General features: G+C 39.9%; 1 protein-coding gene across 2 annotated transcripts in view; it reads left to right on the top strand.

The window, feature by feature from the left end:
* Positions 1-13,372, top strand: part of ELAVL4 (ELAV like neuron-specific RNA binding protein 4) — a 66,439-nt gene that overhangs the window by 4,274 nt on the left and 48,793 nt on the right. The gene's annotated exons all lie outside the window — the stretch shown is intronic.

The raw sequence follows: 13,372 nt of genomic DNA, 5'->3' as shown, positions 1-13,372 counted from the left end.
CAATCCCTTCCCTCCTGCCAGCCCCACGGGATGCTGGGGAGGGGGTGTCCCCATCCATCCATCCACCACCCCCCCCCATCTTCCCCCTTAATTTAACGTTTTGCAGACTTTTGCTGCGGATATTTATTATAACTGGGGAAACAAAGCGACGGTCTTTTCCCATTCTTACAGGATTGTCTTTGTCTGGCTGCTTGTTTTGATGGGTGTAAAACAAATAAGATTAGACTGAGCAGCCGAACTGAAAGCGATAGCTGGGAGGAAAAGCCAATGAAAGGTTGCCGGGGAAACGAGCATAGGGGAAGCTGAGTGGGGGAGCAGGTGGCAATCATGTGGGAATACTGCAAACAGTGTAAAAAAAAAAAAAAAAAATCTAAAAAAAAGAAAAAACCCCAAACCAGGGGCTACCTCGATTATCTCTGCTGTTCTTTGTGGCAGTCACAACTTTAATTATTCTTTATAAATAGGTGTTAATTACATTTCTGGCTCAGGCTTACAGTGATTTCTAGAAATCTGGTTTTAAGCATCTGTTCTTTCTCCTCTGCAAAAGAAGGGTTATCTTTCTCTTTTTTTTTTCTTTTGCCTTTCCCCCTCCCTGCTGTGAAATTGTACGTGCAAAAAATTGCAAGGAATCCTGTGAGGCAGTATAAAAAAAAATGTAAATTATATTGAATGAAGTTGACAGAGGTATAATAGTGAACTCCCACAGCTGATAGCTTCTGCAAATCATTTCTTAGAATTTTCCAGCAAATGTCCCTATGAGAACAGTAGGTAGAATGAATTTACCCTAAGCAGTGATTTTGTGTTAAGTGATATTGGTATTTTTACAAAATCAGATGGTTATATGGCAGAATAATCAGTTCAGGGGAGTTCACCATATCCTAGGGTTTATGCGCTGAGCGGAATTTACAGGAATAATGAGATTATATTCTCCTCTTCGTCTCCAGCCCCACCTTTAACCACAGTCTATTGCATATCTGCTGGAGCAATATCCACTTCCAATGTCGGGCTCCTTGTGGCAACTTTACTTTTTAAACTGCGGCTGAATATTTTGCTAATTGTGACGGTCTGTCATTGTAGTGGTGAACAATAATGGGAAACAGCAGAAGTGCATCTTTAAACAAGGCTATTGGTGCTAGAAGTGCTAAAAAAGCGTAGTAGACTAGTAAGTGATAGACGGTAGCGTAAAAGATAGAAAAATGTGGTTGCCCAGAAAATGCTCATCTATCACACATCAGGAGGCACAAGAGAGGCAAAGCAAGAATACAGAACATGCCTTCCTTTCTGTCTTCAGATTTTCAAATGTTTTTTACTTTCTTCCTTTCTCTGGTGCAGGATTACTTTGCATGAAAGTTCTGGCAGGAATGGTCATGCTTAGTTTAAATATGAATTTAAAGAAATTAAACCCCCATTTTAATTTGCTTTGTTTTAAGTATTGCTTCTGCTGCAGTCCTTTCTGAGAAGAAGTAATTGAACGGCCCTCTGAAAACTGCACTGCTTTACAATGGGGGGGATCCTTGAAGGGGGTGTGTGTAAAATTCTGTATTTTACAGTCTGTGCATGTGCAGAGATGTATTCTGACATGCATTGTAGTTGTACGTGAGAGTAAAATAATTTTTCCTCTGTCCAAAACAGAGATACTGTGTTCTAAATCTGTTAACTTAGTCATGACAATAAATAAGGGTGCCTTTTATTATACACAGCTGCATTGTTTGTTTTAAGAGCCATCAGCTAGTAGTTACATTTTCATTTTCTGTTCAATTTGGTGTTTCTACAAAGATTTTAAAATAATGTAATCCTTGTTTTATGGTGCACGTGTTACTCCCCCGATCTTCCTCTTTTCTTTGTTTTAAGATTATATTAATGAATACAGCCTGCATGTACATAGTGACATTTTCTTTTTGCATATAAAAGATTGCATTGTAGATCCTCATATAGAAAAACAGCTATTAAGTTAGTGAAATTTAATTCGGGCTGCTACGGATAATAAAGATCAAAATGTTAAAACCTCTTTCTGCTCAGACAAAAAGGTGGAGAGAATGTGGTTGTCTTTAGACATAGGTTGTTTTTTTAAAAAAAAAAAATGTTGTCTTGGTGAACTACTAGTGAGAAAGGATGAAATTTTACAGTTGGATATTGATGCAAGGTGAATACCAGCCATCAGTTTAAAATCCTATCCCCGTGTACTCTACTCATCAAGTTCCCATGTTAGATACAGGGATGCCTCTCCACTGGTGACGGGCTTGGTTGCCTCCTTTGCTTTCTTCCTCTTTATTAATTTTACCTTTTTGAGCTCTCTCAAAGTGAGCCCGAGCTGTTGTGACAAAGGATGGTTACAATGAGCTCGAAGGGGTATACTTAAAAATCCCGTTTGAATGGGTTTGGAATAGTCTTCATCATCTTTACTTGGTCCTGTTAAATATTGTGACTCTATTGAGAGAAAATCCAGTTGCGTTGATCTTACATATATTTAATGTATTATTTTTTTTGAAATAATATCTTCTAGGTTACAGTGAATTTTTTTCCTCAACCTTCCTACTTGGTATGCTGGGAGTGTACTAATTAAATGCAGGTTATTTTCTGTGTAATTGTCGTACTGTTGGTACATAACCTAGAGCCGCTCCACACCCTGAGGTTTTTTCAAGAGAAAATAAAGTGCGATTGCGTCCCATATTCTGGCAGGGGAATTTGCTGTTTTCTTTGGGAACTTGCACTTCCAAAATAATTTCAGCAAACACCCCAGGCAAGAAATGGGCAGTGGCAGAGAATATTATAGCGAGAGGGAGAGAGATGCAGATAACTTGACAAATCCACTTGTCTGTTTTGGCAATCTATGTCCACTAGACAACTCATTTACATGCCTGGACACATTAAAATGTACATTTGTTTGTCTGTGGGACAGCTGACTGGATACACTCCGATGCACTGGCAAATACTGCAATGCAGTATTTTTTTCAATGTCATTGGGGTTTTTTGGGGGAGAAGTGGGCGCAAACGGTCGTTTTGCAAGCGAGGCGACGTTAAAAAGCGTGGTACCTCTGGAAAGGATAGGCCAGATTTTGCAAAATTTGTTAATCTGTGATGGAAAGTCACCCCTCCCCCATTGCCTTCCTCTCCCTCTCTTGCTCTTTCTCCCTTTCTTTCCGAGTAGGATGGAGCAGGAGATGGGTATGCATGTATTTTTTCTGTGCGTGTTCATGCGTGTGTATCTTTCCTGCTCATTTGAATGGACTTTAAGGAAAATGCTGGGATTTGTATGAGAAGGGAAAGGGTGTTCGTGTAATGCAATACTTTCCAATTGTTGGCGTAAATGCCCAGTTACCAGCAGTGTAGGACTTCCCAGTAACTTTAAAAGCAAGGCACATTTCTCATTTTCGAAATAATTTTGCCAAGAGGAGGGTAACATTTCAGTTCAAGTACAATAGATTTAATCGTGATAAAAATCAGCATTTAATGGGGGGGGGGGACCTGTACCTTACTTTAGCTGTTGCATTTGAGTACGTTTAACCATTTGAGAGAATGTAAAGTGATGATGTTGGAGAAACAGATATTCAACGACTATTTGCTTGCTTGCTTTTTCCCCTCAAATGATCAATCTTTGCTTTCTAAAATACTGGAATATTTTAGGTGCAGGGGGCTTTTGTAGGTCACTAGCTTTACAGCAAGAGGAAGAAAGGAGGGAGAAAAGGTCTCAATGTGTCAGAGGCAGTAATTGTCTAAAATTAGCCATCTAGAAAAGGCAGGAAAGGCTTGGAGGAAAGAGAAGGAGGCACAAATATGTGAAACAGCACCGTGCTAGTTGGGGAGATAATGAGTGATAAATTTGAACTGGTGCAGTGGTGTGATGCCCATTAATTTCTCAGAACCTTGACTTTGTAGGTTTGTTACTTACTTTGTTGTTCACACCTTTAATTATAACCAGTTTTGGATGATAGCTTGGGGCACTGAAGATGAGACCTTTTGTTTGTTGTTTACTTGAATAAATATTCAGACAGGGTTTGCAATAGCATTGGAACATCAGTGTTAGAAATTAAATGCTTTCAGATGAGATTATAATAATGCAATTAATTTTTTGCAGCTACCTAGCATTGTCCAATTTGTAGCACTTATGTTGCTTGCATAAATTCATTAAGAATTAGCTTAATAAAACCAGTGTTGGGTTAATCTTTATCTTCTGTAATGATAATGCGTGTTTTCTCTAACCATTCTGGAGCTCCTAATGCATGTTGCTTCTTTAAGGCCCCCAAAAATAGGGAGGAAGCTGAGAGTCTGTCTTACCTATTGTTCTACTCTGGATTGTGTCTTAGGTGAGGACTTTCACCTCAGTGAAGAAGAAAATCTGTAAAAGTGAAGAAATGCTGTGAACCAGTTAGGAATGCTTAATTAAATGGGACAGAAAGGCGGATATTAAGAGAAAAATTAATTAAAAAGGGGATAGCTAAACCTTTGTATGTCCTTTTGGGAAATGGTTTAGTTGCACAGTAAAATGCTAAGGCTGGCTTTGACAATGTTTAGAGTCATGATGTATATAAAATTCTGTAGTACGCCTTTGTTGCTAAGGCACACGCAATTGCGTCAGCGATGCTGTTGTGATGGGAAATTATGTCCTTGAATTCTAAAAAAAAGTATAATTTGTTTTATTCTTTTAATATTACACTTTTTTTTTATTGCTATAAAAGCACTTATACATTATGGTTGGTATTTTTGCCAGTCTGGAGCCGTGCGCCAGTATTTTTTCAGAATTGGGTTGGCAGTATATTTGGCTTTTGAGCATCCTGAAGTCTTGGAGGTAGAGGTGATATGATAATATATGTTTGTTTCAAAACAGGCGTAAATGCCTATGGGAGGTGGTTCTGTCGTTCGCAGTGCTTCAAGAAGGTTCTACGCGTAGTGCGTCTCTGTCCACGTAAGTGATTTTCGGTGTTGGCAGAGGGCAGCAATGCCACTGGAGTCTTTCCAGTAGCATTAAGTCCTTCAGATCCAGCCACTCTGTGTACCCGGCTGCGTTCACAGAGCTGTGGAAGGAAAACCAAAGAGCTCCCTCTGGTTTTCACTTCCCGAGGGACGTTTGGTGAGAACGTCCCATCTGACCCTCCATGTAGAGAACAAAAGATTGCTGCTGGAGCAGGTAACCGCACTGCCCTTGGGCCCTGTGTCTTGGCCTGTAGTTGCACGCGCGCTTATTTGGAGTAGCCGATGGTGGGTTTTTTCTGAGCATTGTGAAGTATTTACTCCCAGGTTGAGTACTGTTGGAGAGCTTTTGTAGGGATATGAGGGATGAAGGAAGCTTGTCCTCCTTACTTTTCCTCTCTTTATCAATCTCTGATTACTGCATACTGCAGAACTAGCAAAGACAGCAATACTCGCAACTTACAATTTAATGTAGGTCTGACTCCTCTTGTAATGCTATGTCTAATTGCTCAGTGAGGATGTGGAATTCCCAGAACCGGCTCTATCCCCTTGTCTCTCCTGCTGCAGGTCAGGACAGTTGCCAGAGGTCCATGCTTCTCATTGCTATTGAAAGCAAAACTGATATTTGTGACTTTGAGAATTGTTATTGCTAGACTAAACTTCCTCAGAAGATTTTGCATTGGGGATTTTTTTAATATCTGGGTTAACTTAAACTCTTGATGTCCGATGTGCTTAAGGTGTGTGGAAGTCAACCTGTTTATAGCAGTTTTGGTTTGAGAGGGTCGTAGTAACCACATGGTCAAAATACTCATTGACCTTCTTGCTGAGTTAGATGGTAATCTGGTGAGGAGGCTGTGCCTTTTCTCAGTTCTTTTAAGCTGACATGGAGACTCCCATAACGGTCAGCAATTTGATGTTAGATAATATAAAATTCACAAATCAATGGCATGAAACAGCCTGTGTTTAAGTCACTATTCTGTTAAGTGTTAATGCATTCTGCATTTGGGATCAGAGATATTTGGGGGTATTTGGTGTTTTTACTTGATTGAAGGGTTTATAAATGTGACTATTAATTGTGGTACTTCTATTTTATCTTCTGCTGGTCATCCTTGATCTTTGACTGTTTGTTTTACGATGTGCAGAACTTGTGGGCAAAGGCTCACCCTGTTATTTCTGTAGAGCAGAAGGCACAGTCACGGCACTGAGGAAGTAATAATGCATGTAAACAAATGCTCCTTAAATAAAAATAGTTCTAATACTGTTCCCTGTATATCTTTGTTCCAAATGAAGTTACTGGCAGTAGATGAGTAGGGGGAAGTTGATTTTTAGCAGAAAGCGTGAATGCTGGAAATTCTTCCTAATATGTGCGTGCCAGCTATACTGTAGCAGTGTTGCTGTCGATTCCCTTCCTGTGAGAGCAGCTGTTCAGGGAATTAATCTCTTTGCTTAATGCAGAGGGTCCTGAAAAATTTAGTGCGCAACTACGGTGGTGGCTGTGGCCATTTTTAGTGTGACTATTGATGGGAACTAACTCCATGATCCAGCTCAGTAGCATATTGTTCTTCAGACTAACTGGGCCAGGACAAAATTATCATTTTCTGTATTTCCTGTGCTCTGTGAGAGATTCCAGAGTGCACTTCAGAATTTGACATTGTGTTTGATAATTTATAGAGCATAGTTTATATTTTTAGAATCCTTTTCTTATTGTCTGTGCTTGTCATTACCCAACTACTGAAAGAAGTGCTCACTAAATGTTGGTGCTCACTGGGGTAGAAATTGAGTTTAATTTCCATCGTTAGTCTTTGCAAAAATGAACGTTGTTTTGTGTGCTGTTCTTTTGGTTATCGAGAAGCTTTGCGGCCATATGTAGCCATTGCGGCCGCTGCAGGAGCCATGTTCCCCTCCAGCGTTTCAACGCTGGGCTGGACCGGGACACCTGGACGGAATGCCCCACTAGTCAGGGATGCTTAGGTGATGTATTACTTTTAATAACGACACAGTGTCACTTCTGTCACTTGAGTCCTCCTCCTTTGAGGTGACACACACGGATGGAGTGGATCCAGCTCTTAAATTTTAAAAAGTCTGCTTATGACTGCTGAGGATTGTAAGGCAAAGCTAGCAAATAGAAAGGGCGGTCACTTCGTTATTTTGACTCTATTAATGCTCAAGTAAGCTGTTCTTAGGCGTTTAGGTTGTTAGGACATTTCTGCCTAGAGGTCTCTAATAACGCTGCCATTATTCCAGTTGCCTGTTGACATCTAATCAAAGCGTCACCTATGGGTGTTGCGGGAGGACCGCAGGGGTGGCCTGGGTCCCAGCCTACCACAAGCCCCTGTGCTCGACCAGTGGCCGCGGTTGGCAGAGCTCCTGCTGGCTGCTGTGGCAGAATTGCACTTAAACCCAGGACTACATTATCCATGAGGTTTGCTCATTTGCTTTTAAAGAGGAGTTTTGAAGGATTTTTAGTTTCTTGGTGTTCAGGGGGTGTGTGTTTATTCGAATAAGATTTTGGTGACTTTTAATACGATTTCACTTGGAAATTTTAGGAGGCACCTTAGTAATTAGAGTAAGGAGGGTATTTGATTTGGCCTGTGGCATGTTTCCCATCCTCAGTACAGCGATTTAATAGAGTTTATGTCCAGGATACACCATTAGGATCTGTTAGCCTGACCTGTGACAGATACATGCATATGTACTTCATATTTTGTCCTTTATTGATGAGTAATATATTATTAATCTGTGGTAATGGGTCTTTGAGCTTAGCATTGATGCTTTTATGCATGAGGTCATTTGAAGTGAGGTATTATTGAGATATTTATCCGATATGGTGCATTAAAACTTATTCTCATTTAAGCCATTGTGTAGATGCTCCTTTTGTGAGACCATCAGGGCAGAGAGCTGCCCCTGCATACTAGGAGGTAACTTCTGATCATTTTTCCACCAGGATTTTCTAAAGTCTTCAACTTCTGCTACCTGCTCATGACCTATAAGATGGTGATGGCCATATTACTTCAGAGTAATTCTTGCTTCTCTAACAGACCTACGGTAGACAAAGCTAGAATGAATACCTACATTGCATGGAAAGATTATTTCCATAAGCAGTATTAGTGTGGTACAGAGCTGTAGGCTTACAGGTGAGTTGTAGAAAAGCTGTAAATTTCTTCTTTATTAATAATCCAGTTCAGTTTTAAGAGAAATGTGCAGTCACTTTGCAGTAAACTAACATTTCTAATGATGGAGATGGAAACTATGATGTTCAGCTAGGTCCTATTTTTGGGGTCTCTTAGACCTGTAAGCAGCAGTATCCATAGAGATGTTGTTTCCAGCAGTCAAGATGTACACATGTTGATTAGTGTTTCCTAATTGCATTTACCAGTGTGTCTTCATTAAGGTTCTCTGAGGACAGAGCCTTAAAATATCTTGGTTGTGGCATGGGTTTTGTTAAGCCATCCATTCCTGCCTAATACAAGCCTGTCTTTGTATGAAAAAATGCACGGGCAACATTTTCAGAAGAACTTACGGATTTGGTGCTGAAATCCCATTGCAGTGAACATTAATGAATCTTAGATTGCTTAAGGGCTTCTGAAAATTGTAGCTTTCGTTTCTACAATTTCAGTAGAAGTAACAGCGGTGGGGGGTTGGATGTTCCTAGGCTTCATGGAGAGCCTGCTCAGTTCCTTGCTTTGCTTTGCCTTCTGGTAAGTAGACGTTTTTAGGTTTCAGTATGGCTTGTAGTACAGCTTTCACTGTGTCAGTTCTCGGGTTGCAAATGATTCTAGATTATTTTCTTAAAGGGAAAAACATAAAGTGGAATTGTGACAGGTCTACAGCAGCTGAAGACTTGCAGCTGTCTCCTTCTTACATGAACGTGTACGTACCTGTGGGAATCTGTGCGTCAGTACACAGTGCAACATACATCTTCCCGAGTCAGTTATAGATCTGTAATATATAACTTGGTAATATAGCCAGTAAACTAAACAAGTAGGTAGTGAGTAGGAAACAAAACTCTGAGCTAAAAATAAAATTCAGAAAGTAACCAAAAATACAAAAAGTCTCAAACTCCTTTGCTTCTGTTTCAGTGTATTTTTAGGCTGTATGTCCTTTAGACTGAGGATGTGTCTTAGATGTTGGTCTCTACCATATTCTTGTTTTAGTAGTAATATTATCTAGTATCCAGGCTTTTGAGAAGCCCTCTCCAATCTTTCAGGGTTTGCCTCGTAGACTTAATGTTTTTGGTGTGTTTCTTTTTTTATCACCCTGCTAGCACAGATTTTAAATATGGCTTTTGTTAGTCACAGCCTCTTTGTCAAGAGGTGCAGGCAGTCACTGGGAGACCTCTTGCCTTCGTGGCATCTGCCTAATAAAATGCAATCCACGGAGAAAAAGAGGATGTTTTCATCAAATTTTGGCTTGGAGCATCAATCAAAGAAAGATGTCTTCTTATTGTTGAGATCGTTTTTGTTTTTTTTTTTTCAGACTCCTCCTGTTCTTTGTATGTGTCTTGAAAGAAATAGTAGATCCAGATGAAAAGCCAGGAGAGAATAAGGAGCAATCCAGAATGATGAAATAAATTAAATAAAATAAAGCCCTTGTAAAATTTTAGGTACAGACTTGCCTGGTACGAATTTGGCAGAAGTAGAGGAGTGATTGAAGAGGAAATAGATGTTCCTTCAGAAGGCAGAGCCTGACCGTGTTGCCTTTGTTCAAGTTTAAAAATGGTACAGACCTTTGAGCAGAGGTGGCTGGTGACCCCTGGGGACGTGTGTGGTCAGGAGCCACTGATTGCCGTGTCCCAGCACAGAAGTAGGACACCCCCCTCCCACTGGCGTTTGTTACGGTTGGTGGCATGTGGGACACAAGGGACTGTAAGGGGTTTTAACCTGAGCTAATTGCGTAACCCATCTAATAGATCGGGGATACATCTGTTTTCCTCTCTAGGTGTTTCTGACAATGGCTTTCTCCAAAGCCATATTCCAAAGTGGTGTCTGAAGGCTCTGAGATCAAGGCTGTGTTCTCCCATATCTTCATGTGTAAATTACAATTAATAGCAGAAATGCTTACAGGCAGATTCTGGTGAAACCAGTCTGACTGAAGAAGGGGTAGGTGGCTGGCTTTCTAGAAGTAAGTTTGTTTTAGGGAAAAGGGTGACTCTGATAACAGGGGCAAGTAGGAAACTTCTGTGACCATCACCTATTATACTAATTTTCCCCACTTACTGTTTCATTAGTGCTGTTGAGCACGTTTGCTGTAGACTTTTGTAAGACGTTTGGAGAACACTGAAGAGTAGAGCCAAACACCTCTGAGGTTTCAAACATGCATAGCTTCTCCATAGTCATCGCAAGAAGTGAAGAAGCTGGAAATGGTGATTGTAAATGAAGCGCAGTAAAAGTTCATAAAGAACCTCAAATATTGTGAGTTGAGGTAATAGATAGAGCCGTAACTATATTCTGCTTCTGGAAGAGTGGTTTTGTCCTTACAAATCTGCAGTGCAGCACTTCTATCGTGCTTCCCAGAAATAGCTGTGCATGGAGTGCTTGACCGCATATCTACTCCCCACATGCATCTACTCCCCAGTCCTCTGGGCTTTGGGGAGTGCTGAGCTGTATGTATGCTAATGGTAGTTCTCCAGTTTCTCATTCCCAGAGTACCTGCAGGAAGGGTAAGAGACCGTATAAAGTATGTGATATGTTGCCTTTGTTCCTGTTGTGTGTGTGGTTATTGTGGAGGGTGGCTTCCTCTACTGATACCTTAGTAGTTATTGGTGTTGAAATGGTTGTGACTTACTTTCTTGTCTCCTTTTTTTCCCCATTCATTCCATTTTCTCCTTGAAATCAAAGGCAATACTGTAGAGTCCATACTTTGCGGCAACAGAAGATAGATTTATTTGAAACGCCCAAAAGAAAAAAATAAGTGCCATTTGGAACAAAGGCAATACTGTAGAGTCCATACTTCAGCAACAGAAGATACATTTATTTGAAACTTCCAAAAGAAAAAAAAGTGCCATTTGGAGCATCATAATGCTGCTTTGCCTTTTGAAAAAGTTATTAGGAGTGGTGACCTTATCACTGGGCCGGGGCTGAGGATAGGGTGGTGTGTTATGGAGCTGTCACACCTTACTGTGTAACTTCAGCAGTTTGGCTGGATACTTTCCTCTGGTTTGATTTTTCCCTTCTGTGAAACTTGGAATAAAAATGACAGGTTCTGCCTTTCTGTTTTTTGTTGTTGTGTTGGTACAGCGGCAGTCCCAGCCCTTACTACCCATTTGTACAGTATCTAGCACAACTTGGTGCTGGTATCAGTTATATCCTTCAGGCACTGCTGTGATAACAAGTAGTACTGCCAATAAACTTTGTGTTCATTTCACTGCAGATTGGGGACAGAATATTTTGTTATAGCATATTCGTGCAAAAGCCTGTAATGGATTTAGATCAGGATAAATTTAGCTATTAAAGAAAATAATTTTCTCCTTTATATTTGAACTGAAGCTTGCCTCTTAAAACGAATGCATCTGTTGTCTTCTCCATTTGGATCATTTGTGTGCTCTGTACAGTTATTGTGGCACCCATAAATGGGAATTTGCTGAAAATGTTTGAACGCTATTTCAACCTGAGCACAGTGCATTCTGAAACCAAGATTTTGTAAGAAGACTGTATCCCTGCCACGAGAGCCAGACTGCTGGTTTTCAGAGCTGAGACTTTCAGCTACATCTATATTTAAAATATTAAATACGGCTTCCTTGAAGGGAGGTGGAGATGGAGCATGTAGAAGTGTGTATGAGTGGGGAGCACGTCAAAATATGGAGGGTTAGATAATGATTTGTTTCTGGGATATTGGATTTGCCTTCAGGCAGATTTACTCAAAAGCTTCATTTTCCTCCTCTATTTCATGTTCATGATGTATTTATTAGGTAAATAATAGCAAAGTCTAGTTGTGCAGTACATAAGCTTTAATAAAAATGTAATTGACAGTGAAATTTGACAGTTGTGTTACAGAGAAGAAATCTGTAGTGGAGCTGCACGGCATCTCTGCCTCTCCTAAGGTCACTTCAGAGAGAGGCCCCCGTAATGTGTACGTGAAGCTCAGGTGCCCACAGTCCTCACTCCGGATGGAGTTGTGGTTTTGAAACCAATAAATACTTAAAATCACTTATTATTTTGAACACTCCTATGGGGAGAAGACATGATCTGTCCTGAATACTTTATGGTCCACTACCTCATTCTGCAAAAATGCAGAGGCGCACTTCATCCCCCTGAGTGCTGGGCTGGGGGACCTTGTGTGGGATGTGTCTGTATGGTCCACTTCACACCTGAGGACCAACCTTCTGGCTTTGGCATGGCTCTTCAGATGCAGATCAGCAGGTGGGAGGAGGGCTGTGGATGGATGGGTCGGGCACCTCCTCTAAATTGATCTTTCCTCACCTGTAGAAAAGTTCTTGTGGGACTGAGACCTGTGCTGTGCTGACTCCATTTGAAAGAGCAGATATGCTGGGAGTTAAAGCCTGTTTCTCATTAAAGAAGGAAAACCTTTGTGAATCTACACTTTTTGTTCTTTGAGAGGTTTTGTTTGTTTCTCCTTTTGTCATCCTTGTTCTGTGGAGATGGCTATGGGACCTCTGCCATGGCACCATTTGTTTTCACTTGTAAAAGCAAACAACTTGCAATGCTAATTAAAGAGCCTTTTTAGATAAAGTAAGAGCTTTGCATTATTTATCTAAATTCTTTTTTATGGGAGAATGTTCTGAGTTTGTTCATTAATGAACACTTAGAAATAATATAAAATTAGACTTCATGAATTCTTCATGTGATGTAATTTACCATGATCATTTTTCTTGGCATTTAGGTGCTGTGAACAGTTTGTTATTCATAGATAACTTTTTTGACTTCTGAGGCCTCGAAATGGATAAGTCTGTGTGAATTCTCCATATTTCTTAAAATTTTTTTCAGATTTTTGATGTTAGGAAAAGATTGCTTTTGGTATGTTTAAAAAAGCTTCTATTTAGTGCTTATAAATAACACTTATTCTTAAGATTTTTTTTTAATTGTTACAGATTTTTTTCCATACATATCAAACTAATTTCTGTTTATTGTGGAATATGGGCATTGGAGTATATATAATTCAGTTTACAAGAATGGGTGCTAATTATTTGCTGAATACAAGTTGCTTTCAGTGTATGTATGTGACAGTCTTTCAATGTGCAGACCTTCTTTTAGACTGCTGAGAACAAATTTTGTAAATATAAAGCATGTATACTTACATTTATTGAGCCATTGGCTATTGTTTATGCATGTAGTAGGGAGATAAGACTGTTAATCGGTCTGTGGGTAGTTTTCTAAATGATTCATTAACTGTGCTTTGTAATAGTAGATGGATGTCACATATGTACTGTAATAACTGAATATTAATGTCAGTTACTTTAGCTTGTTTGAGCATTGTAATAGTTGTGTTTATACATACAGGTATTCTT

This window comes from Charadrius vociferus, unplaced genomic scaffold (assembly GCF_000708025.1).
Source record: "Charadrius vociferus isolate BGI_N301 unplaced genomic scaffold, ASM70802v2 scaffold163, whole genome shotgun sequence".
Lineage (NCBI taxonomy): Eukaryota > Metazoa > Chordata > Aves > Charadriiformes > Charadriidae > Charadrius > Charadrius vociferus.
Note: the sequence above shows the minus strand (reverse complement) of the source record. Positions and strands in the feature narration are given on the sequence as shown.